Raw genomic sequence first — 26419 nt, 5'->3', positions numbered from 1 at the left:
TCCGATGTGACCAGGTTAAATGTTTTGGCGGCGTGAAGCTGGTTAGCCCCCAAAAAATCCATAAATTCATCACATTTATGGAGATTGCAGTGAAACCCATGCATGTTTTTGAACTGTGTGAGGGAAAGGTAGCAACCTAAAAATATCTAAAAATGCTAAAGCTAAATGCTAAAAACGAAAGTCTGTGTATCTCAGTGGCAGTGCTCGCACTCCAGCGTCATCCGTAAGGTCCTGAACACCTACTGACCTCCTCACCACAGCTGAAGCAGTGGACAAATATGTTTGTGGAGGCTCTCAGTCATCCAGTCATTGCGAATTCTTGTCAAAATCTTTGTTTTGTGGCAACCTGACTTGAATTTCTTCACTTGAAGACGTTTTACCCCGACATCCGAGACGCTCCTTCGGTTCTTCAGCCTCTCGGATGAGGGGTGAAGCGTCTTCAAGTGTGTAGAAATTCAAGTCCGCTTGCCACAACAAGAAGATTTTGACTAGAATTCGTTTGGCAAGATTTAAACGTTTCCCTGTTTTTTTTTTTTTAAATAAGTCCAGTTGGCTGACGTTTTTTGGAAACGCAAGTTGGTCAGCAAACATTCATACGGCACTCCGCTTAAGTCAAATGTGCTCTTATCCAGGAAATGACTTTATGTTAGAATCTGATTTGAATGGAGTTCAATGCAGATAATATAAATGTCGACGTAAAACATCATACAGCTGCCATATAACTTAATGGAAATCCAAAGACTCTTAATCTACCTTTGAAGATAAAATTTGCATGTCAAGTTATCAAGTAAGCAGGCACACAGACTCTCTGGCATCAAATGCGGAATTCGCCGCCCACGCAGCACGGACACACAGTGTACACACACACATGCACACACACACACACACACACACACACACACACACACGTACGTTGCATTGATTTCCTGGAGGCTTAATCTGGGGTAATGCTAGGGCCCGCGTGATGCAAATTTCTTCCGATGGTGTACGCATAGGGTCTGTGTGAATGTCGGTGCATGGTACAATTTATCGTGACCGATGCAGCGACTGCACGGAAAACGTGTGTTTATTCTCGATCTTATGGTGTAGCTAGAAAATCGTCTGCGCCGACAGTCGTGTCAATCATCGCAGGTCTGAGGGTAGATTTCTGCCAGCAGGCCAACGTCTGAAACCGGTCAAACGTATTTACAATCAACTGGAGGGATCGGTTATCGGGCCCCTGCTTTTTTCTGTCATCATCCACCGGCTCGGACATGGATCTGTTCCAAAGGATTTCTGGTAAACACTGATTTATGACAAATTGTGTAAAAATGTCTCAAAAAAAAAACCCGAGGTAAAGAGGATCAACTGAGGTACTTCGTGTCTGCACACAACTATAACAGGTTTACCCTGACCGTTCAACACGGATTTGGACCAACCGGGTTCTATAGTGAGACACACACACACACACACACACACACACACACACACACACCGTTACATGCAGAAAACACAAAGCTTCCTGTAGCAACAGACTGGAGGAGAGATATGAGCTCTGAAACACCTATAAGAAAGCTGAACATGTATGTGTGTGTGTGTGTGCGTGTGTGTGTTTGAGTGAGCTACTGTATTTGTCCTCCATGCGTAGGCTGCAGGAACTCAGTTTTACAGATCGCAAATGAATTCAAACTCCTCCGCATATACTGTCTGGGTAGCTGGGCTAAGAATCCTGGCACTGCCAAATTTGTTTTGTTTTTTTCGCATTTTCACACGGCTGGAAAGGACGACGGCCCCGATGTATGAAAAGTTGACGGATATTTGATTTTAAATCCGGCTCAAGCTCAAATTATCCAGATGTGTAAATAAAATGGTGGGTGGTTGTATGTCACTATAGTCTTTTTATATGGTTTAATATTAATTTAATTTAATTTAATTTAATTTAATTTAGTTTAGTTTAATTTAATCTAATTTAATTGTATTTTATTTTATTTTATTTTATTTTATTTTATTTTGTTTTATTTTATTTTATTTTGTTCTATTTTATTTTATTTTATTTTATTTTATTTTATTTTATTTTAAAACCTCTTGCACCTTTTTTTGGACATGACGATAACCTAGCTACCTCATCATATCATGCAGTCTTCAGTAATATTATTTATACTATTTGAATCCGCTGAATGCGTAAAGCTAATAAGGTCGACTGCGATTTCCATGTGAATGAGAGAGTAAATGGTTGCTTGTGTCTTTATAATATATGAATGGCGGCGTCAATGTTTTTATGCCCATATATGACATTTAAATGACAGGGTGAATAGTTGTATAGCTCTCTATGTAGCGCTGGGTTAAGCGGCATTGATAATGAATGAATGAATGAATGAAACTAAAACTATTTTGAGCCTCTAAACAGTAACGTCTCTCGTTCTCTTGTCTCAACGGGTTAAACGCAATCAAAGTTTTCCACGAGAAAATTTGTATCCACTGCACTGACGGTGTCTTGATGGAAGAGAAAAATAAAATAAAACCGTTAGGCGCGTTACAATATTGTTTTTGTAACTTTGAAATTGACGAAAATGTCATTTAAACAAAAAGCGGGGTCGCAGGCTGAGTGGAGCTAATTAGTGATAATTTCATCTGAATACCTTTTGCAAGGTGTAGCTGTTCACGCTGCATGTACCTGTCAGCACCACCCGGGGAATCAGCACGTCACGGATAATTACAAAGAAATGAGACCCGTCTGCTGCTCCCAGATAATATCATGACATAACCTCGCCCGGCACTTTTATAGATCATTTTTTAAAATATATATCTGACATCGATCACGCTTAAATGCCAGTGATTATCGGGTCATGCCGGGCGGACGTTGTACGGGAAAACATCACATTTAAAAGGACGTGGAAGTAATTAAATCCCAATCCAGCACACGGTATGCCGCACTCATACGTTATTCTAAAAAGAAATGTAATTAGCATTTCAGGTCATCTTTAAAAGAGGTGGACAAAGGAGGATAATTTCCTCTTCTATATGACTTTTCAAAGCAACTAATGGACTACTAATGTGGTTAAAGTGGCTCTACCGTAATTGCAGGCATACTGGGTACAAGAACTGTGAAATTATTTTTAAGCCGCAACCCGGTCTCAATTTTCCAATGAAAAAAAAAGTTATTCCTTTCATGAATTTATTTTTATGCTGAATCAATGAAAGAGACACTGACATGGCAACGGCAAAGCAGCGATGTGAGTGCAGTCGGTCTTCAAGTAGGCACCACTGAGCGCAGAAAGGAAGAAACAAAATACTTTGAATGAATGAATGATAAATGGCTGTAAAGTAAACAGTACTTTCACACCTTGCGGATTCAAACACTAGAAAGCATTCACACACACACACACACATATATATCGATGGCGCTAACCAAGCTATCAGTAGCAACTTGCGGCTGAATGTCTTGCCTGAGGATAGCGTGTGTTGCAGACAGGAGGAGCCGCGGAATCGAACCGCCAACGTTGCGATTGGCGGGATCTCAGATATCCTGTTTGGTGCGTCACGCCCAACGATTTTCACCGTCGCTGACTAAAAAGTGAAAATGAGGAGGAAATTTTTAGGAGTTTCACCGGAGTCGCAATGTGCTCCCCTCATCTCCATTATTATGCATGAGGTGGTAATCTGGAGCTTGCGACATATCAAATATTGATATTAAGTTGTTCGTTTTTTTACGGCGATGCAACACGACCAACACTTAATTGCTGAGCTCCAACAAAACCCTGGTAGACAAATAATCACCAGAGCGGTATTGGCGGCAGAGGAGCGGATGGTGGCGCTGAAGGCAGATCAGCCCAGTACGATATCAACCCGGTCGCGATGGACTGAAATAGCAGAGGATCTGCAAATAACCAGTTAAACACTGCACGGTGGAAAAAAAAAAAAAAAAAAAAAAGCTAGTTGTAGTCTTGTAAATATTGATCCTATAAGATTTAGAGTCTTTTTAAAATCTTACTTAAAATTCTAAAAAACTCGTCTTTCGATGTGAGCAGATGCTCGTTTACCACAAGTCTTTTAAAGTATGAGTAGCTTCATTCTATACAACAACAAAGACAAGTGAGTTCCCATAATCATTTCTGAGGCGGACCTGAAGATAAAACTATACGTGTAAATACGTTGGTTTTAATGTACAAACCAACAATCAAAAAAGAAACCGAACAAGCACCTCATAAAGACAGTGAAACATAATTCAACGTTGTATTAAGATTTTTTAAAAACTTGATCGTCATCATTATTTTATCAGTTAAATATGTCGGAGGATCAAAGAAAACTTTCTATAATTATAAAAGTCACTTAGATGAATGAAATGAAATGATAACAGCTAATCTCGCTGTTCTATTGTTCTTCCACTACTGTGGGCTGCGCGGCCCGAGGAGAGTCTTATTAACCCGGTGCCACTCATTAACATCACATTATTCAGATGTATTTCCATATTGGACTGCCAGCATTTACAATCCTGCAACTGTTACATGGTTATCAAGGATTAAGGGTTCCTATATTTAGGAGCCGTTACAAAGGCAATTTATGTTCAGGAATTGCAACTTCTCTTCCAATGATGATATTATATTCAATTGAACACATAAACAAACAATATTGTAAAAAAATTTATAAAACTCAGGAGGGCCTTGAATTGCATATGTATGCACAGATAGATAGATAGATAGATAGATAGATAGATAGATAGATAGATAGATAGATAGATAGATGATAGATAGATAGATAGATAGATAGATAGATAGATAGATAGATAGATAGATAGATAGATAGATAGATGTGTGTGTGTGTGCAAATATATACTTATATTCTATCATCTTCTTCTCTACTTCTGCATTTCCTTTCAGGGGTCGCTAGAGCGTATCAACTTTCTCCTATATATTATACAAAAAAATATACGTTGTAATATAAAAATTATATGAAATAATATATATATATACATACGTGTAAAAAATTATGTAAATAAATGAATATGAAAATAATTTATTGTACATTTATTTATATAAATAATGTATATAGATTTGTACCGTGAAACGGCAGACGATGGTGGATATATCTATATATATATATATATATATATATATATATATATATATATATATATATATATATATATATATATAAAACAATAACCTCCTGCAACGGCCTGATCTCACTCACTTATATGAACTGAAAGATAAGCAATTCGAGCTTGTTTTCAGACTTTGACACAGACTGCTCGTGGCTGCAAAGGGATTATCGAGACACAAGGTCAAAGTAAATAGAATGCATGACAAAGACAAAATAATCAGCGATGCACAATATAATCTCATGAATGCAAAACCTAATGAAAAAAAATAATAAAATCAGCATCTTGGACTGTAAGAAAAGTGCAAAGTTTTGAGGCATAACAACTGTAAAAGCAGCCAAAGGAAAGTTACAGTTGGATTTTTTGCCGAGGGGCTTAATTCCAAACATCTGACGGGAACTTGTTCGCGGACGTTTTAATTGTAGGGCGCCGTGACTTAAGCAGCAGTGGAGCTCTCCGGTTACGTGACGCGAACCGGATTGATTCCCCCGCTCCCCAGGAGACGGCATCAAGGTGTCCTTGAGCGAGTTTCCGAGCGCTAAATGCTAAGTGCTAAATGTGTTGTGCAAAGCCGACTCTCCGCTCAGCCCTTCACCTTTTTTGTTTAAGTTGTGACCGTGAGACATCAAGGTGAAATATGTCGCTGGATCCAAGATGCCTGAGTGCACCGAAGGAGAAGGTCAGAGATATAAAATAAAATATGACATGATATGATACAATATAAAAAGAAAAAAAAAAAAGGGGTGTGTTCTCTGGTGTATATATCAACGACAGATAAAGTTTCTGGCCATTATCTTTATCGCCCTTAGCCGAGCCGAGGCGGCATCGCTACAAGCGCAATCTGCAAACCGCGTTATATCTTGGGACGGAGGTCGCATCCCGGTGTCTCTTTTAGCACGCCGACGAGACGCACAGCTGATTGCGTCCATGTGGACCGGATGGAAAAATCGGCCGGGGAATCTGGCCGCGGGCCAGGAGTTTGCACCAGCTCCCGCGGGATAGCGGCGGTGGGAAGAGATCCCGGACCCGACGCGGCCCATAATCAGGGCCTTCGAAAGCGACCGCGCCTCGGCTAATTCGCTTCATTTTAATTTCCCGACGTTTCCATTTTCTATTGAATTAGACGACGTGCGCCGGCGCTCCGAGGCACGTCGAAGTCCGCCGAATCACGCGTTACCTCCCGCATTCGCCTTAAACGCGAAAGAAAAATGTCCGCCGAGGAAAGGTTTCAATCGAAGCCGAGAAGCGACCGCTCATCCTCGGTATTCTCCTCCCTACTCTCCATCTTCGCTCCTCCCTCCATCCGTCGCAGCCCGCCGGCCCGCCGGTAGATAAATATCAACTTCTCTGGCAGCATTTCTCCATGTACATTTCCCCAGTGAGCCCGCGGCCCCTTGATGAAAGCCATTCGTCACTGCAGCGGGATGACCTGTCTGCACTGACCAGCGCACACCTCCACCCTGACCACCAGACTGTGAAGGAGATATCTCCATTAGCACCCTCGCAAACCATCAAATCATGATTTAATACCTTTAATTTACACTGTCTCGAGGGCTTATCAAAAGGTTAGCGGAGGAGCGGCGAGACAAGTTTATAAAAGCTTTGCCGGTACACTTGGGCGTGTGACGCTCCCGATTTGATAACGCTGATATATTTGTATCTGATATCAAATTCATAATGGCGCCGTAACTTTCCATTTATGGTTACGCATTGCAGCTCTGGTATGTTTTCAGGGTTCCTCTGTCGCCCGATCCTCCGGCGGGGAAAAGACCGAAGAGAAGGATGTGAAGCTGAGTGAGATTAATGTGTGTTAAATGGAACATGTGCGGGGATGACAGTGTAGATGAGGAATGATGCCTCTCCGGGAGATGATGAGTGACAGGCTGAAAACAACGTGGCGGAGGAGGAAGAGGAGGAGGAGGAGGTCGTATCGCCGCGCATATTCATCCGGTGCGATCGCCGCGTAGAACCGGAGACGGTGGATGCAGGGGAAAGCGGCGTTCAAGGCAATTGATGCAATTTCCTGGATCTATTTAGAAAAGGACCTCGCATCGGGTCCGGCCGCGTGCGATGAAATGGTTTATTAAGCGAGCCTCGGTCAGACAGCGGTGCGGAAAACAAATCCCACCCCGGATGTTAGTTGTTGGCGGCCATCAGGGCGAATTTATGGCAGCCATCATCATCACTTGAGGTAATGTCATTGCGGGGCATATGGAGTAGTAAATCCTGTTCCCAGGTACCTTGTTACTGTAAACGCCCCGCCTACGCCAGCAATCAGGCGGTCATTCCCCGAGCGAGGCGCTCCCGGAGATCACGACGGTCGCGCAAAGCGGCGTAAAGGACCCGCAAATATGAGATTTTTTAACGAGTAATGCTGCATGTCGCATGACCTTAAAGTGACAGCTGATGTTGAGTTAGTCCAGAAGCGATCTGTGAAGGAGTTATTTGCGTTTTATTTTGTGACGGCGCGGGGGGAAGGCCGACACCGCGACAACGGCAACCTTGGCTTACATGTATTATCGGCATATGAGGATAAAATGGGAAAAAAAAAAACAATGGGCAAGTTGCGGTAAAGCAGGGGAATTTTATCTTCTGGAAAAGACAAAATAAAAATCGTTTACGTTTGAAAAACAACGTTTCGGTCATTTACGACGGGAAACGAAAGCAAATCGAGACTTCTTTTCTTTCCGGCCCCTCGGGCGTCGACGCGGCCAATCGTCTCCCTCCGTCTAACCTTATCCTCTGCATCCTCTCCTCGCACACCAACTAACTTCCTGTCCTCTTTCGCTCCAAACCATAAATCTCTCTGGTCTCGCTTCCGGCCCCCGGCCTGGCAGCTTCCACCTCGGCATCCTTCGAGCGAAATATATTCACCTTCCCTCCCCCGACCAGCTCCGTCTGACTTTATCTCCAGAACATCTAACGTGCGCCGTCCTTCTGATGGACACATTCCCGATTCTATCCGTCCTCCTCGCTCCCGAAGAGGAAGCTCCGCGTCTTCATCTCCGCTGCTTCCAGCGGTGCGCCGTGAAAAAAACGGGAAATACTAACTTGAAATATAAGAATATGAAAAGATGCGTTTCAGCGCTTACGGAAGTTAGCTTTACCTTTACCCCAAATAAATTCTCTGTCATATGATTCATCTTCAAATTCCGTTTCCACGTCGGCTTTTGCCAAACTGGGACGGCGTTACCGCCTGACTCGGAGATAACCCGCACTGGAAATGTAAACGATGCCGGTAAGCGGCGCCAAGCTGGCAGTCGCGCTGCTTCGCTGAATGTCTGCGAAGAATTGAGGTTTGAACGGCGAAGCTGGAAATGTTGGGTTCATTGGACGTGTTTAGGATCGTGATTCAGCTCGCTGAGGTATCGCTCGCTCGGTCCCGGTGAAATGGAGGATACGGAAAGCATCTGAAGACTCGAATGCCGGCTACGGCGTCACGCATCATTTGCAGAACCAAAGTAAAAGAGTTCGACGGCCGCGATCTTATTTATTCATTTCGAAACCGTGACGGTCATGTCGATATCTTCTTGGACTTGAATTTCTTCACTTGAAGACGATTCAACCTTCATCCGAGAGGCTCCTTCAGTTCTATTGACCCGTGGGCGGTTTCTGAATAGAACTGCCAGGGTTTTACAAACTACAAATGTTTTCAAGTGAATAAAATTCAAGTCAAGAAGATTTTCACAAGAATTCGCCGTGACCCGGATGACTGAGAACCTCCACAGACCGGGACAATTATGTTCGTCCAAACAGAATCCGAAGAAAAGCTTCTGGCCTTCCTCTTCTGGAGAAAGAGAGGCGCAACTTGCCCTTTTGTCAGCTCCCAGATAGCCGAAACCAGAAATCTTCTTCGGTATCAGAATGGAAGACGGGATGCGTCTTGTGGGGGTTCCTGTCCCGTCCACCAGCGGATGCAAATTCGAGACTCTGTGTTTTCCGGCTCTCTGGCTCTCGTCGCGGGACGTCCAACTGCAAGTCGTCAAACCTGGGTGTTTATTGCGATGTAGCATCGGTCTTATTCTGCATTCTGAGCTCACGGCACTTTCTTCTTCTTCTTCGGGAGATCTAACGGAGGTTGGCGGGCCTTGAGGTGTGTTATCACCATCTTCAGGTTCTACTGATCCTCAAAACCCGCTGTTAAAGTCACTTATCGAGTCCGGTCGTCCGGTCGTCTGACTATTTCTCTCATCCGACCTCCTCTGTTTAACACCGTCTTCATGTTTTATCTTTTAGCCGCGCTCCTCCTGGACATTTCAGCCCCGGTGCTCACTCGATAGCTTGCATCCATTTGCTGCGTCTTCGCCGGGATGGCGTAGGTGACCTTGCGGCCCCGCAGCCCTCTTGAGCCGCATTTTGTAATAATAGTGCATTTTGTAATAAACGTCCAAAATGTAATAACTTTTTCATTTCATTTTGTAATAAAGCCGCATTTTGTAATAAAGTGACGCATTTTGTAATAAACTGACGCATTTTGTAATAAACTGCCCTTAGGTATTTTGTAATAAATTTTGCCACATTATGTAATAAGTTATTCCATATTGAGAAGATTATCACAAAATGCACTTGCAACTTTTTTATTTTCTATGAAATGTAATAACATGGTGCATTATGTAATAACAATGCTAAGGCATAAGTTTGTTAATTGTATTTTATTTTACTTTAAAGTATTTGTAAAAGCTAGGCCTATTATTAGTATCACTGTATTGGCCTAGTAGCAGTACTTAGCAATTACTATCAGTACACTATTCAAAGGTTACATTAACAGAGAATATTCTATAAATTCCGTGTCATTACATTTCCTAGAGAATAAAAAAGTTGCAAGTACATTTTGTAATAATCTTCTCAAAATGTAATAATTTATTACATAATGCGGCAAAATTTATTACAAAATGCGTTGGGGCAGTTCATGACAAAATGCGGCTGTATTACAAAATGAAACGAAAAAGTTATTACATTTTGGACGTTTATTACAAAATGCACTGTTATTACAAAATGCGGCTCAACAAGACCCCCCCGAACGCCATGCCGAGACGTCACAAGGGCTCAGCTGGGGCGCCAGAAGAGCGCCAAAGTGACCTCACATCCCCGCAGCCAACCCCAGACCGCAGCGCTGAAAGCCGTGTCAACGCGTCTCAGTCCTGGGCCGATCCGAATCTCTGCTAAAGCAACATATTGCATATCCAGGAGGGTATGGTTGCCTAGCAACCTCACAGATGGACAGGATTACAGGAAGTCATGATTCAAACTATTCCTCAAAGATAATGTTAGATTTGGGTGGGATGGAGGTTTGCTTTAGCTGTTTCTAAAATAGATCAATGCATTAAAAATGCATGCATGCATCAATAATTTGAGTTTTTTTTTTTTCTGTTTTTTAGGTCTTGCTCTAATATTTCAAGGTCAATATCTAATGCATGCTGAATTTAAAGGAAAGGAATTTCTTTTTTGATAACATAGCATGCATGATAACATAAGATAACATTATATTTGCAGGGGTTACATTTAGCTGTTGATAAATAAATAAATGCATAAAAATGAATACATGCATAAATAAATAGAGGTTTTACCGTGCTTTAGGTCTTGCAATGATGTTTCAAGGTCAGTGTCCAATACACGATGAATTTAAAATAAAGGAGTTTCTTATTTGATAACATCATAACATAAGATACATTAGATTTTGGGATATTAGCTTTAACTGTTGATAAATAGATAAATGTTTACACAGAAGCATAAATAGAAAGAGGTTTTACCGTGTTTTCGGTTCTGCAGTTATATTTCAAGGTCATATCTTACAGTGAATTTAAAGTAAGTGAGTTTCTTATTTGTGTAAATGCCGGTTTCAAAGAATGAAAGCTGATTTTTTTTTTTCACTACAAAAAGGACATCCTGACGATGCATTTCATGGCAACGCAACCAGATCCCGAGTGTCTATGGCGACGCCCTTCACGAGGCAAGTCTCTATATATACAAGCATCTTCTGACAATGTTGTAGTCGTAGACAGGGAGTCTGTGAGATCGTTTCCACCGAGAGCGCGCGTTGATGTCGACCGGATACGCTCGCCGTGTGAACGTACCGGCGCAGACCACCCAATTCAATTAGGTTTGATATTCAGAAAAGCACGAGTGCACAAATCTATCCAATTTACATCCCACCCGACTGTTTTATTTCATTTGTGTTGCAAACAATCAGACACATCAGAGCTCACTTTTGCAACTTTGCGCTGGAAAATTTCACTGTCTTCCAAATCTTAAAAAAAAAAACCAAACGATATTCCTCCTGGATGCCGGAAGCACATCTGCGGCCCTTTATAAACAGAGATAATGAGGTTGCCGAAGAACAGCGAGAAAATAAGAAGAAATACAAGTTATCGTGCAGGAGGAGATTCCTCTCAGGCAGTTGATGCCGGTTCTTATATATATAGCAGAGCAGCAGCGCTCGTGTAAGGGGGTGTGCATGCTGATGGCCATCGATCGAAACAGAAGGTGTTGTCTGGCACTTCAGGCCATTCACACAGACTCCTGGCTTTGAGTTGTATTGACAACTTTGCCAGTTTGTAATTAATATGAATCTGCTGTTGTGTTTGATGCACCCTGCTTTTTTTGTTCAGGAGCCATTTTGTCAAAGACATGCTGTAGATAAAATACCAGAATCACTTTTTTGTGTTTTTTTTTTTTTCTTAAGCTGAAGACAAAAGGATCAAATGAAGAACCAGCATTTTATATGCATACATCCAAACATACATACATACATACATGCATGAGTACATACATGCATACATACAAACAAACATAGATACATACAAAAATATATGCAAACACACATACAAACATACAAACAAACATACACACATACCTACATATATATGCATACATGCAAACATACATACATATATACATATTTGCAAACATACGTATAAACAAACATACATGCATGCATACAAACAAACAGAGATACATACGAACAAACCTGCATACATAAATATATGCAAACATGCATACAAACATACAAACAAACATACATGCATACATATATACACACGTACATACATGCAAAGATACACACATACATATTTACAAACATTCATACATGCATACGTGCAAACACACACACAAACATACATACATATATACATACATACATACATACTGTACATATATTACATTATAAGCAGCTAAGCATCATTGCACCTAATTATACATATGTGTATATATATATATATACATGGACACATATATATGTTATTTAATTTTAAGTACGTATGTATAACATATATGTATATATATGTATATATACATATTTTTGTAGACATGCAGCCATCTCAGTCATGTATGTGTCATATAGAGACATACAACTGTTCAGCCTCTCATTGACATGTACATTAAGAGAATGAATGATTGTATGTTTCTAATGACAGCCCACATAGGATCCAGACCCAGCAGGATAAGGGTTATAGGTAATGAATCAATGAATGAATTGATATGATTGAATATTTTCTTTGCGCAGAGCAAAGGGATGGATTAAGACTACTCGAGGTTGCTGTGTGCAAATCTTCGAGCAAGACACCTGCAGGGACTTAACGCTCAAAGTCGGACTGTCACTTTGAGTGAAAAAAAAAGAAAATAATACAAGGTTTCCTCTGTGAAGTTCACTCGAGGCAAACATCGTCTTTCAAAACATACATTGCGTTTTAAACACATGCACAATTACTGCAAGATAATGAAGGGGTTTAGTCTTGCCGTGCAAAACACGCAGGATGATAAATTAGGTATAGCTACGGGTTAGCTCTTTGAAACCATGACATCTTGGTATATATGTCATACAGCTAAGCTATATATATATATATATATATATATATATAGCTTAGCTGTTGGTAGTGGTACCAGAAAACAGTTCCTTTGGTTCTTTTTGCAACTGTTAGAAACAGCTGCTAAGGTTGTGCAAAGGAGGCATGTGCACGTAACCTGCCTCCTCAGGGAAATTAGCCGTCAGCTAAAAATGGTCACTTTTCAGTTTGGACTTTACCAATACTTTTTGTTTTTCGCACGTTCTTTTTCTTTTATTTTGCAGTTTCGCCCCTTTTGCACTTTTGCCGAGCTTCCCGATTCTACATCGCCTCCTCTGGTGACCGAAGCCTTTTCCTTGTGTGTTTACCAAGTTACCTGCTCGCCCTCGGGCTGTGTGCATCTAACTTTGCGTAATTAGTCAATTTCTGCTTCTTCTTCGTTGGCTTAGTTCTCGTCCAATGTCCACTTTTGTGCGTTCTGTCCATGTCACCAGACACAAGGACATCTGGGATGTTTCAGCATCCGAGCCGACCTCCGGTTTCTCGTCGTCGTGGCCGACCTTCAACGGTGATCCGTATGTTGTCTCCTGAGCTGGCCGTCCTTCTAAACCCCGCTCCGCTGTTTTATCCTCAGGCTGCCTTTAGGGATCTTGTGTTTACCATAGGATCTGTTTGCTGACTTAGGTTCCGGCGAATGCACTGACAGGAGAAACGAGCCGCGGCGTTGCTAACAGTGGCCAGAGGTAATATCGTCCGGTTTGAATATTTTGAAAAACCTAATTCTCCCTGACTGGGCTTTTTACAAATAAAACCTTCGCCCTCACTGGTAATTAAAGTTAAAACCAGAGCAAACAAAAGACAAAAATTGCATGTGTAGCTTCGCTCACAGAAACTGAACAATATATGCTGATTATACGTTGAATTATTTGGTTATATTGGAATCTGACTGAGCGCTGGAAATATAGAACTTTGATTTTTGTGTAACTATAAGTGGCATTGCACGCCAAAAACTCCTTTTATCACATTTTTTACAAAGAAGTGATTATGAAAGCAAATTGACAACCATTGTTAGATCACGCTTTCTTGCAAAAATGCGCACATATATCTAAATATGAATAAATGCATTGAGAATTTTAAACAAACAATGTAAATAAAATAAGCGAAAGGCGTGGTTCTGCATGGCGCTCCTCACACGGAGAAGGTTTCTGATCCAAATCCGAAAGCGGAGGTCTTTCTGCAAGGAGTCTCCATGTTCTCCGGGTTCCTCCCATAGTCCAAAAACATGCAGGAGGTTCATTTAGAAGACACTAAATTTCCCAGATGCGTGAGTGACAGGGTGAATGGTTATAAGCCTTGCGATCGGTCAAAGTTGAACCCCAAATCTGGCTCATTTATATCCATAATGAGTGAACGAAACAGGTCAAATTTTTACCTACGTTCCGCGTGATCCGGTCTGTTGTCTGAACCCTCCTCTCCTCTTCTGCGCTCCCTCTCTCCCACCACGCCTCGCAGAAGGCAGAGAACGTCGCGTTCACAACCTGAAAAGTTTTCTGGGTCTTGTAAGAACTTTAACCCTTCCCCGCTGGCGAAAAGTGAGACCGCGAAGAAAATGGTCATCGAAAGCCAGGCAAATTTACACCTTGGCCAAGTATCGCGAGTCCTGCAATTTCACACAGACCCAGTTTTCCTTCACAGCAACACCAGGAAAACAGCCAAATTCGCCACTTCCCAGATGGAGGCTGGGCCTATGAATAATGACTAGCTCTAAAAGTTGCAATTTAATATTCGCACGAGGACAAGTTATCGACATCTAGACCCGCAGTTGTTGCACGTTGATTGCGTTTTCTGGATAAATACAACTCGAAAAGCATCTCCGTCTCGCTGGTTGTGAAATAGCCTCAGCTATTTTCTTTTAGCAGCCTCAAGTATTTTTAACACAATTTGAGCTTGTGCAGTATTGTGTCTGCGATGAAGCCTGTAGATTTTCTGTAGGTGGACAGGAGGAAAATACAGGATGGAATTTTTATTTTTCCTCCTCAAGCTTGTTTACACAGCTCAGAGATGAGTCTTCTTTCCCTTCATGTCTATCAAGGCATTCCTTCGCTTCTAGCCACCGCACACACACACACACACACACACACACACACGGAGTGCACTGCCTCAAATAGAAAATGTGCACTAAAACACGACAGCACTGGCGGCTAGTCTCAGAGAGCAGCCCCGCTCTCTGGCCTAGATTCTCTCAAATCCGCTCTGGAAGTGCCTTCGTCCTCAGCTGCACTGCCAGCCCGCCAGAGTGAGCGAGCAAGCCATCTGGCTGCACGGCACATCAAATCCCAATCTGTGTTAATTTGAGTGTTATGGGCCATTGTTTATTTTCGAGGAGAGACGTCGGGACAAAAATCCCTCGCTCGCAGGATTAATAAAACCTTTGGGTTGCAAAGTTGAAACCAAAGTTTTTCTCGACGCGCGGCGTGCCAGTTGCACTGCGGGTCAGTGCTGAAAATTAGATGCGTCTAACCTGGCAAAATGAAAAATGGATTCGGCTACGGGAGAACAATCGAGTACCTCTATGAAGCCGAAGAAACATAAATAGATTATTAGCTGTAAATAAAACAAATTTTCATCGAGGCCAGTTAAGAAGCGGCACACCGTAAAATTCAAATTTTATTTCATCATCTTTTCAGGGGCCGTGAGCAGAAGTCGGGATCTCCTTTGCATTTCCAAAATTTAAAATGTTCCGTTTTTTCCGGGCGTCGCGGCGGTTAGCGCTTCGTTTCTACGTGGGTTCGCCGCTTTCGTTGGACGAGTAAAAAACAGTGAATGGTTGTATGTCTCGGTGAGATTGCGTTAATGAGTGAATCATTTTATGTCCATATTTGGACTGTAAATAAATAAGTGTGTTTTGTGAATGAGCGAGTGCCATATTATGTCTCTGTATGAAGCGTGTGAAAAAAGAGAATGGTTGTAAATCTCTATATCGATGGCTGGAATGCTAAAACTCCTATCTGAAAAAAAAACACTTTTTTCAGGAAATTTAAAAAAAAATCGCTTCATTAGATTGTCGTATGGTCTTTGCTAAAGAAATTCAAGAATATTCTATTGTCCACAGACTAAATTTCTATGTTATAATTTAAAAATCCATAGCATGTATTTTGACCACTGACAATGCAGATAAGTGTTTTTTTTCCTAATTTTTTCTGCTTCATTGTGCACATAGGAGTTTTGTCATGTGACATTTATGTCAAAAGAAAGGGCGTGATTATCTTGCAGATAGACTGAAAATGTAAAGCCGTCCCATTTCTCAATATTCAATGCAAAAACCCAAAATCAAAAAATTTGCAGATAGGAGGTTTTGCAATCCAGCCATGGATATGACTTATGAATGGGAGAGTGAATGGTGTTACGTCTCTATATGACGTGTGGTTGGATGCCTCTATATTTTTTTAGATGTACCTTTATCGTCACATTCAGTGATACATTCAGCACAACATCAGCAAAATTCGCTTTTTTCTTGCTCTTGAGGAGCGCGGGAATCGAACCGGGACTGGTCCTGCGGTCGTACGTCCCTTTCTGATGAATGAACGAGTGAATGGCGGTAAATCTCTATATAATGTGTGAATTAATCGAGTTGACGGTTGTATGTTTCTATAGTTGACCGGTGAGCGGTTTATGTCGAACCCCGCCTCTCGCCCAGTGACAGCTGGGATGCGCTCCAGCCCTCAGTGCAGGATAAGAGGTGTGAATAATGAATGTTCAACTTCCCTTCCTCATTTGTGTGTCCATACCCGTTGCTAAAATGTAATATCCGTAAATATCGTAGTAGTATTTCAGCCGATCCTCATCACTGTATTACTTTCAAACTTTAACTTCATAAGACACGTCTCCTTCTCTTTGTTTCCCCTGTCTTCTTGATCGCCCCCTGTCTCCCTCGCTCTCTCTCTCTCTCTCACACACACACACACACACAGACACGCGTGCACGCGCACGCACTTGCCACCCACCCCGACACATGGTGTGTTATGCAATGGGTGATGCCTAATTACCACTGACATCGCGGAGAGACTGTTCACTGCGAAATTAATCATGACACAGGCGTCAGCTTTTGGTATTTTTCACCAAGTGCTCTGGGTTCACACCAGCCGACGAAATTAATAAACCAAATGCGCACAAACGCAGATTAGACGGTGACATTGATGTCTCAATATCTGCTGCCTCGGACTCGACATCAGGTGCATCGCGGGGGGAGGAAAGCGTGAGTGAAGTAGGAGAAGCGGAAAGGAGAACTTCAGCTTAATAATTAGTAGGATGTTGTTTGTTGTTTCGACTCCTGGGAGATGCGGGCTGGAAATACGGGAAAATAATGAAGCATTTCACGCGCAACAAGGGTTTAGAACTGTAACTACATGCAGTTTCCTCGCAGCTGCGGGTCCACAGAAGCATGCAGAGGGCCCACGGTGCTATTTTTAAGTCGCGGCATTGTACTGGAAAGTGCTTACAGTATATGCAGCCATGCATAACATAAACAGTCGCCAGTCAAAATGCAGCGGGGAAAAAAAAAAAAAAGAAAAAAAAAAAACAACAACTCACAGTTACTTTACTATTACAAATAGATGAGCCGAGACTCCAGGAACACCAACCCACTCACATCCAGCATAATTAATGTGACACGCAGCTCATCAGCGTGCAAAACCTTTACAGGAGCTACTTGCTCATTGCTACAATTTTTTTTTTTTTTTTTGCCTTTTTTTTTTTTCTACCTCGGTGGCAAATGATCCCATGCAAAGCAGTGTGAGAGGAGACGGGGGCTAATTGATTTGACATCTAGCTTTTCATTAAAATCAGGTTCAGACGGTGTTTACCGCTACCTTTTTTTTTTTTTTTTTTTTTTTTTTTCCCACCGCCAGGCTGTGATTAGCTTTGATCCACGGGCTTCAAAGTGCAATGCATCCGAGTTGTTCATTTGCAGAACACAAAGAAAACTTGTTTCCCTTTAGAGACGCGTCTTTGTTTCCTCTGACATAACACAACTAAGAATAGTGCGCAGGATTCCTGTATGTTTTTTAATTGCTGCTTAACCATCCCGCGTATTTTCGCCCGCAAACTCGACTGCTATGTTACGACGCGTCTGTTTTTTTTTTTTTTTTTTTTTTTTTTTGGTTGCCTTCTGCTCTCCGGGCCTCTCGTCTCCTCTCGGGCTGCAGTGGGTCAGCGGGTGCACCGGAGGGAGCGAGCAAAAAAGGACTAGGAAAGGCAGCGCGGGCTGTTTCCTTTTTCATATTAAATATTCCGGCCCTTCCTTCTTGTTCCTTTCTTTGATTTATGCCTTTTTATGTCTTCTTTTATGGTGTATTATTTAAGCAGTGTATCATGATACTCCTGGCTTGGTGGGATTACGATTGGAAGTCACCGTTATCACACACACATATTAACCGTCTTTTTTTTTTTCCCTTTTTTTTTTTTTTTTTTAATCGCTATTGCGTCTCGTCTTTGGCGGCACGCTGACGCGGGAAAACCCTTTGACGGATTAAGACAATTATGCAAAGGTCGCTCGGATAAGGAAAAGAGACATACAAATAAAAATGCAAAAAATAACTTTCCGTGTTTCGAATATATTAGCGGAAAGAAATTCAAATGGTGCTGTTTTGCCTCAGCATCCCTGTTCATTGAGAAATGCATGTGAAATTGTCAAATATGGTGAATATATGACTTAGAGGGGAGCGGCCGGTAACCTTTATAAATGGCATACAATAAAAGTGCATCAGAGTAAGGGTGGCTTTTTTGATCCGTCGCCGTCCTATTATTTGGTCTCTCTTGTCTGCTGTGCTGTTTCATTATGTCCAGCCGGAGTGACGCGTCGGACGCCGTTCTGACATTCTGTTTGTCTCGGCCTCTACCTACCTTTCTCTTCGGCCTTGCGTCAGCAGCATCAAAATCAGCCTCGGGGAAGGACCACCGATGTCGGAGCATTAGCGCTACTAGAAGAGCGATCCGAACCGTTAGGCAGAAATATTGCATCGCTGTATTATTAATGATACGTTTTATATGTCCTTTAATGCCGCGGCGGGTCGAGGAAAAGCAACGCCAGGTGTTCGGATCTGAAAAAGAAAACAGAAAATGAAACGCAGTCTCGTCGAAATCTTTTTGTGGCGGCAACCGGACTTGAATTTCTTCACTTGAAGACGTTTCACCCCTTTCTTCTGAGGTGCTTCTTCACTCGTGGGGAGTTTCCCCATATAACTGCCAGGGTTTTGGGCGGCTCTAGGTTATGGTGGATTGTTATGTATCTAAAAAAGAAAAAAAACATCTCTGAACAGAGGAGGGGGCCGTTTAACGCCGTACTGGGATCAAAACCGAGACGGATTTGCACAGACCAGGCCCATCTGCACCCTCCCAGCAACCAGGGAAGATTTACCACCAGAACCAGCTTCCAGATGAGCCACGGTCCACTCCTTATTCTGGCTTTACGTTTTTCACATTACAATCCAAGTAATCCCACAAAAGTTGCTCCTTTGTCCCAGACGAACAACATCCCAATTAGCATAACAACCTCCTTTAGACCTAGTTTCTGCCGTTCAACTCTTCCATGTACGTAACAAGCAATGACGTGCAGCCAGGGGAGGCAGGAGAGGCCGTGCCTCACTTGCCGATCGGATAAATGAGTAAAATGGTTGTATTTATCGGCGCGGTGGTTAGCGCTTCGGTTCGATTCCGACAAGGCGACCTTTGTGTGTGGATTCCTGTGGAGGTTCAGTCATTCCTGTTGAAATCTTCTTGTCTCGGCGATTGGGCTTGAATTTCTTCTCTTGAAAATTCAAGAGTTCAAGTCCAGTTGCCGAGACAAGAAGATTTTGACGAGAACGTTCATTTTTTGAGTATTCTCCTCATGTCTGCGTGGGTTTCTTCCCACAGTCCAAAAACCAGCAGCAGGTTAATTGGAAAAAATCGTGGAAAAATTAAATGAGTGAGTGAATGGTTGTCTGTCTTAGAATATTGTGATAACGTTCTTTATCTTCTGTAATGCAATTACAAAAACAAAAATGTCATAAATTCTGGATTCATTACAAATCAACAAGCCTTTTATTATTTTAATATTGCTAATTATGGCTTACATCTCAGTAAAACTCAAAAATCATATCTCAAAATATTAGAATATCATGAAAAGTTTGTTTATTTAACTCCATTACAGAAGATAAAGAACTTTATAACAATATTCTAATTTTCTGAGACAGTCCTGTATTTGTGGCACTGCGAGGCTTTACCCCACCTCTCGCCCGATGACAGATGGGATATCTATCAGTGACTTGCACTATAAAGATATTTTTCATTTAACTTCACCAGTTTTTTATTCAAAATCGTTGGACTTTCACATTGACTGTTCAAATACCGAGATGAGACGTGCGGTGAGGCTGCGGACCGTTGAGCCTCAACGCGGATTGTGCGACGACGGCTGACTGCTCGCATGCTCTGCACAAACACCGTACTGCCGTCTCCCTGCATGTCACTATTAATGTGTTTAAACCTTTCTTGCTATATGAACTACAGTTCCATTTTCATAAATCAGATCGCGATGAAGTCGGCGCCTCACCAGCCATGAACCTCCCCGCACATCACTGACGACAAGCCACCGTAACGCGGACCCGCCCAAAACCCTGGCAGTTATATTTGGAAACTCCACACAGGTCATTAGAAGCGAAGAAGCCTCTCGGATGAGGGTCGAAAACGTCTCCGAGTGAAAGAATTCAAGTCCGGTTGCCACGGCGAGAAGATTTCCACAAGAATTCACCATGACCTGGATGACGGAGAAGCTCCGCAGACATGTCGTTGCAAAATGAAGGATGCTGTCGTGACGCGCCAAAGGGGAAGCGACACCTCAATACAAGTTCAGAAATAAAAGTGCACATTTCTCCCTCCTGCATTTAGCGCTACTAATCCGCCCGGATGATTTGGTGGCCCGGCTGCTATCTGAGTTGATATCAGCGGCTTAGACGTATGCTTCGCGGAAACCGGATGTAATTATTTTAACCGAGAAACTCAAAATCAGTGTCTCTTTTCAGAAACAATGGCCCTCAAGATAATCCACAGACACAACTGTCAGCAGTTTTATTCTCACTAGGTGAAAGTTTCTACATGAAACTACTAATAACAAAGCCTGTGGATTATTTTGAGGACGGCTCTATTGACTCCCCCCTCGCCGCCGCCCTCCGTTTTTTTTTTTTTTTTGATTTAATGTAATCTATTTGTTGCTTGCTGTTCCGCAAGAGAAACCCAATTCCGTCCAATTATATTTAGGACAAAGCAGTTATCTGTATCGCTCCGAAAATCAGGAGCTCATAATAAAAATGTTTTGGATAGATAAAGTGCACCACGGGAAAGTAGGGAAAACATGTTTATTTTACACCGTTTTCTAAAATACGGATTCAACTCAGCCATTTTGGAGACATTTATAATAAAGGGCCCAGTTTAAGAGCAGATAAGTGCATTGATTGGAGAGGTCTGATTAGATATTGAATGCTGAGGAGGTGTTATGGAAAACGCCCGGAGCCGGAGGCTTGCTGACCCGACCGAGACCCGTTTTCTTAAAACGACTTCATTGTTTCCTTATGAGACGAGAAAGTGGCTGAAACCAGCGATCGTATTTCCCCTCAACGGACCAACATCTGTTATCCAACGTCCACGGTCATTTTATAGAGCCAGTCCATTGGAGCAGACGTGAAGACCCGAATTCACCCCGAGATATCTAACAGATTCCCCAGACCACTTTTCATTATTACTGTCTGTGAAAGGAAGAAAAAAAAGGCCAAAGCAAAGACGCGGGCCAACGTAAGCGTCCAAAGGGAAGGTTATCACTGACAAGAGCTGTTTTATTTGATTCGGGTTCTTTAATTTCATAATAGTAACTAACAACTGGTTGGCAATGCGCCGTGAATGATTGCAGAGTGAAGTCACCTTAAGTGGAGGTGTGTTTTGCACTTGGCGGAGTGAAATCCCTCGGCTGGAGAGAGAAACACATTTAGGGATAGGAATATCTTTCGCCGAAATGATGCTCTAAAAGCAATTTATTATATTCGAGCACCGTGCAGAGAATTAGTACGGAACAGAGATGACACGACCGGTAAAAATGCATTTAACCTGCATTTACTAAAGAAAATAATTCAAGATCTACCTATTAAGTGGGAAAAAAATCCGTGGAAATCTACAGAATTAGAATTAAAATCATGGAGAAGAATTATCTATACATATTAAATGTCCAGTGTTCTTCATTTATTTTCATTATTTCATGTTTTTTAATAAAAATACACATTTAAAAGTTGTTGGTTTTTTTCCCCTCTATTCTTTAAAGTGCACTTAACTTACAACTGAAAACAAGCTGTTTTTATTTTTGCCGGGGAAAAAGTTACAGTTTATTCTTATTCGGGCTCTTTGCCTGAGACTTTGTTTATTTATGTATTTATTTGAGCCCCGAATCATTCAATTTCAAAGCTCATCTGTGCTCGTGGTCCAACAGGAAGTTGCGCGATTGCGATCTAACCCCACAACACTTTGGCGTGGCGTTGTTGCCGGATGAAGGGAATGTTTACAAGCAGGCACCAGGAATATCAATTCATAATGTACTTGACACAGTTTTGCTGAACACATTATTTAGTGATAATTCTCTGAATGTTAATAAACTGATCTGAAGGCAGGCCGTAGTCTATACGCAGTGTTCCCATTGAATATGTATTTTTGACTAGACTGGGGGTAAACATGTTATTCAATTATCTGCAGGTTTTTAATCGCCATCGCCTGAGTAGGATGAACAAACCCCAGGTGGTGAACACATAGTACGCGAGACTGTGCAAGGGGAGCCGGGAGAAAGCATATCATTCAGCACTTAGACGATACGTGCCGCCCACGTAGTAGGGCAACTTAAGGTGAATGATCTGTGTCAAAAGTGGGACTTGAATGCGGTTGTTTTTATATCGGCGGTTTCCGTGCTACTATAGGCGCGGAGATTTGTATTTCGCATAAAAAGTGGCTGCTTATTTTCCGTCACAGCAGCAAACCCGTGTACCCCGATGTGCTCCTCCCGAGGTCAGGCCAGTTTTGTGTGTTTTCGAACCGACGGCATCGCTTCTGGTCGAAACGACGTTTGTTATTGTTGTTCTTTTCTCAAGCTTTTTGGATCGGCGTGTCAGCGGGTCGGTTTGAATGAGGGGAAGCGACTTTGTCAAATCATCAGGAGTAAAGAATGAACCCGGAACATCACAACCCAGGACGCTTAAGTTCATTTTACATTTTAAGGGAACGCATGCTTCTGATACGGTGCCTTTCTCTACGGAGGCTGCATGTTCTTCCCGTGTCTGAAGGGTTCTCAGAAAACAGGCCAAAAACATGATCTACATTCATTGGAGACCCTTAATTGTGAGAAATGTGAATAAGGGAGTGAGTGGTTGTATTGCTATATATGACATGTGAAAGAAAAAGTGAATAGCTGTTCGCTTTTATAAGTATATGTCTATATAAGGCAGGGGTGTCCAACTCAGTTTCACCCAGCGCCACATTAGCATAATGGTCGCCCTCAAAGGGCCACATATAACGATAACAGTGTAAATGTAACTAAATGTCACCAAATGTAATGTAAAATGAAAGCGACTTCTATTTAATGTTAAATAACTCATTCAAATCCAAAATGTTACATATTTGCATGTAACAGTTTGCCTTTCAATTCTTGGACAATTTGTTGTTTTTCAGGAAGGCTAACTTAAGCATACTTAGCTCTGCGTTCGATGTCAAAATGCTGATGTAGATTGCAATGTTTCTTCTATCTTTCTTGAATCAGCCTTCCATCTGCAACCTTTCTCCTCCTGGACATTTGTATTTCTCAGTTCCAAATGTTGAAAAACGCGTCGACGCGGATACACTGCAATTTAATGACGGGAATGCCGTCACTTCTGTGGGTAACATGATCGGCATGAATAGTGGGAAATGTAGTTTGTGGTCAATGCATGCGTTTGACTTATTTATCTTAAGACAATCAGAACTTTTAAAACATTCTCTTGGGCCACATAAAATGATGTGGCGGGCCACATTTGGCCCGTGGGCCTTGAGTTTGATAAGTGATATCAGGCATATGAATGAAAAGGTGACTGAGTGCGGGATAAGTTGTATTGATAATGAATGAATGAATGAATATACTTTGGCTGAGTGAGCTCTTATAAATACGTTAATGGATTGTCATTAGCCTTCATTTTCCTTTTTTTTTTTTTTTTTGATCGACTGATTGCTCTGGTCCGGGCTCCGGAGTTCACTTGTCAAAATAGTCTAGTTCCCATAGCAACACAGTTAAAATGCAATGGCATAATAGGTCTGACCTTCATACGCATGAGTCCTGCAATCCAACTCAGGGGTTACCGGGTCCGTGTGGCAGATGTGTCAACATATACCAGCCCCTGACACACAGAATGGTTTCTTATCAAGCTAAATCCATTCACCAGAAAAAGTATTTACCATGGCAAATGGACAGATTTAATGAAAACAGGCCAGTAACGCTCGCACAGATGGGCTCAAAGTTGCCACATATAGAGTGAGAGGCATCAAATGCACCGCATGCGGCAAAATAAATGGCCAGAGCCGTGCAAGCTTCGCGTTGATGTGTGTGTTTTGATCTCGCTCCAGCAGTCTATCTTCGTGGACAGTTAAGGCAAACCCTTTGAGGTCAAAAGTATTTACAGTAAAGTAAAAGATTTGAGCAGAAATGTCGAGATTTTCTATTTTCTATGGTTATTGTATGATTTTATTATTTTTTTTACCCATTTTTGTGTTGTAAACTTTTTTGCAGCATTGTATGTTCTTTACAGAATTGCTTTAAAAATGTGCGAGTTTATCACAATTTTATTATTCCTTACTGGATAATGCAATGTCTCAGACAAAAAGTGACAGAAAGTTCCAGTTGCGTTTCCAAACACAACAGGGGGCCGCTTCCACCGCGCCGCACATGCTCAGTAGAGTTACTGTGTGCAGCCTGGATGTGACGCCAATGCGACGATCATTCACCCTCTCATTCACACATCATATGAAGATTTACAACAATTCATTCACGCCATAGAGACATTCAACTATTCGGTGCATTTGTTCGCATTTACATGCACAAAAAAAAAATAAAAAGGGAACACTAAAATAACATATCCTAGATCTGGATGAATGAAATATTCTTATGAAATACTTTGCTCTTTTCATAGTTGAATGTGCCGCCAACAAAATCACACAAAAATGATCAATGGAAATCAAATGTATTAACTCATGGTGGTCTGGATTTGGAGTCGCGCTCAAAATTAAAGTGGAAAACACACACTACAGGTTGATCCAACTTTGGATGCAATGTCCTTGAAATAAGTCAAAATGAGTCAAATATGATTGACTTGTGTTGTTTAAGTGTTCCCTTTATTTTTTTGAGCAGTATATTTACAACCATTCATTCTCTCATACACAGTTCAGGAGACGAGCAACTTTTCAAACATCCTATAGAGATTTGCAACCATTCATTCATTCACGTCCTATAGAAACACACAATCATTCAACCTCTCATTCATATGTCATGCAGGGATGCAACCGTTCACACGTCAGATGACTGACAGCCGGTCTGTCCAATCAGACCTTTTCTGACACGGGCGTCACTGCGCATGTGCTCATAACAGTGTGTTCTAGCAGGCTAGCGAGCTAGCGAGTTAGCCTCCAATTTATGTCTTCTAAACTTATGGGTATAAAAATGTAAAAGTAAAAAGTAAAAAGACTAAAACGTATCAGTTCCGTACGGAAGAGGAGGTTGTCTTTTTTTTTTTTTTTTTTACAATGTTATTTTCAATGTGCATTTGCCTCATCTGCTGGTCTGTCATTGCTATACCGGAAACGAGAAATGTGGAGCGGAAATTTCAGAGCGTTCATAAAAACTACAACGCCGACTTCCCTCCGAAAAGTGAGCTGAGAAGGAAAAAGGTGAAGGAACTAAAATCCCAGTTGTCAGGACTGCAGTCATTTTTCTCACAGCTAACTTCCAACTCCCTTCAAGTCATCAGAATAAGGTATTTACCAAAAAAGTACCCTGTTGTAGTGTGTCATAAGGGTTCATGCAGTTATGCAAGATCCACAAACATTTATTGTGTTAAGTATACTCAGTAGATATATCAATAAATTCAGCATTTTTAATGGAGTTAGATCATTTCACATTTGAAAAGTAGCTCACAAGGCAAAAAAGTGTGGGCACCCCGGATATAGAGACATACAACCATTCACTCAGTCATTCACAGGTCAGGAGACGTGCAACTGTTCACTGCCTTATTCATATGTCAAATAAAGATTTACGACAATTCACTCTTTCATTCCCACATGATGAAAGGACAGATAACCATGGACGCTCATTCATGCATCCGTGTATTTAAGGGTGTCACACTCATTTTATCTCAGCTCGAGTGCAGACACGGACATTTTACAACCTGCGGGCCACATCCGGTCCATTTTGCTTCTTTATCCGGCCCGCTAAACTATTTTTTTTACAGTATTTTCAATCCATTTTTAATTT

This window comes from Fistularia commersonii, chromosome 12 (assembly GCF_037954325.1).
Source record: "Fistularia commersonii isolate RoL2024-O1a breed Wild chromosome 12, RoL_Fcom_v1.0, whole genome shotgun sequence".
In the NCBI taxonomy this organism is placed as follows: Eukaryota; Metazoa; Chordata; class Actinopteri; order Syngnathiformes; family Fistulariidae; genus Fistularia; species Fistularia commersonii.
Note: the sequence above shows the minus strand (reverse complement) of the source record.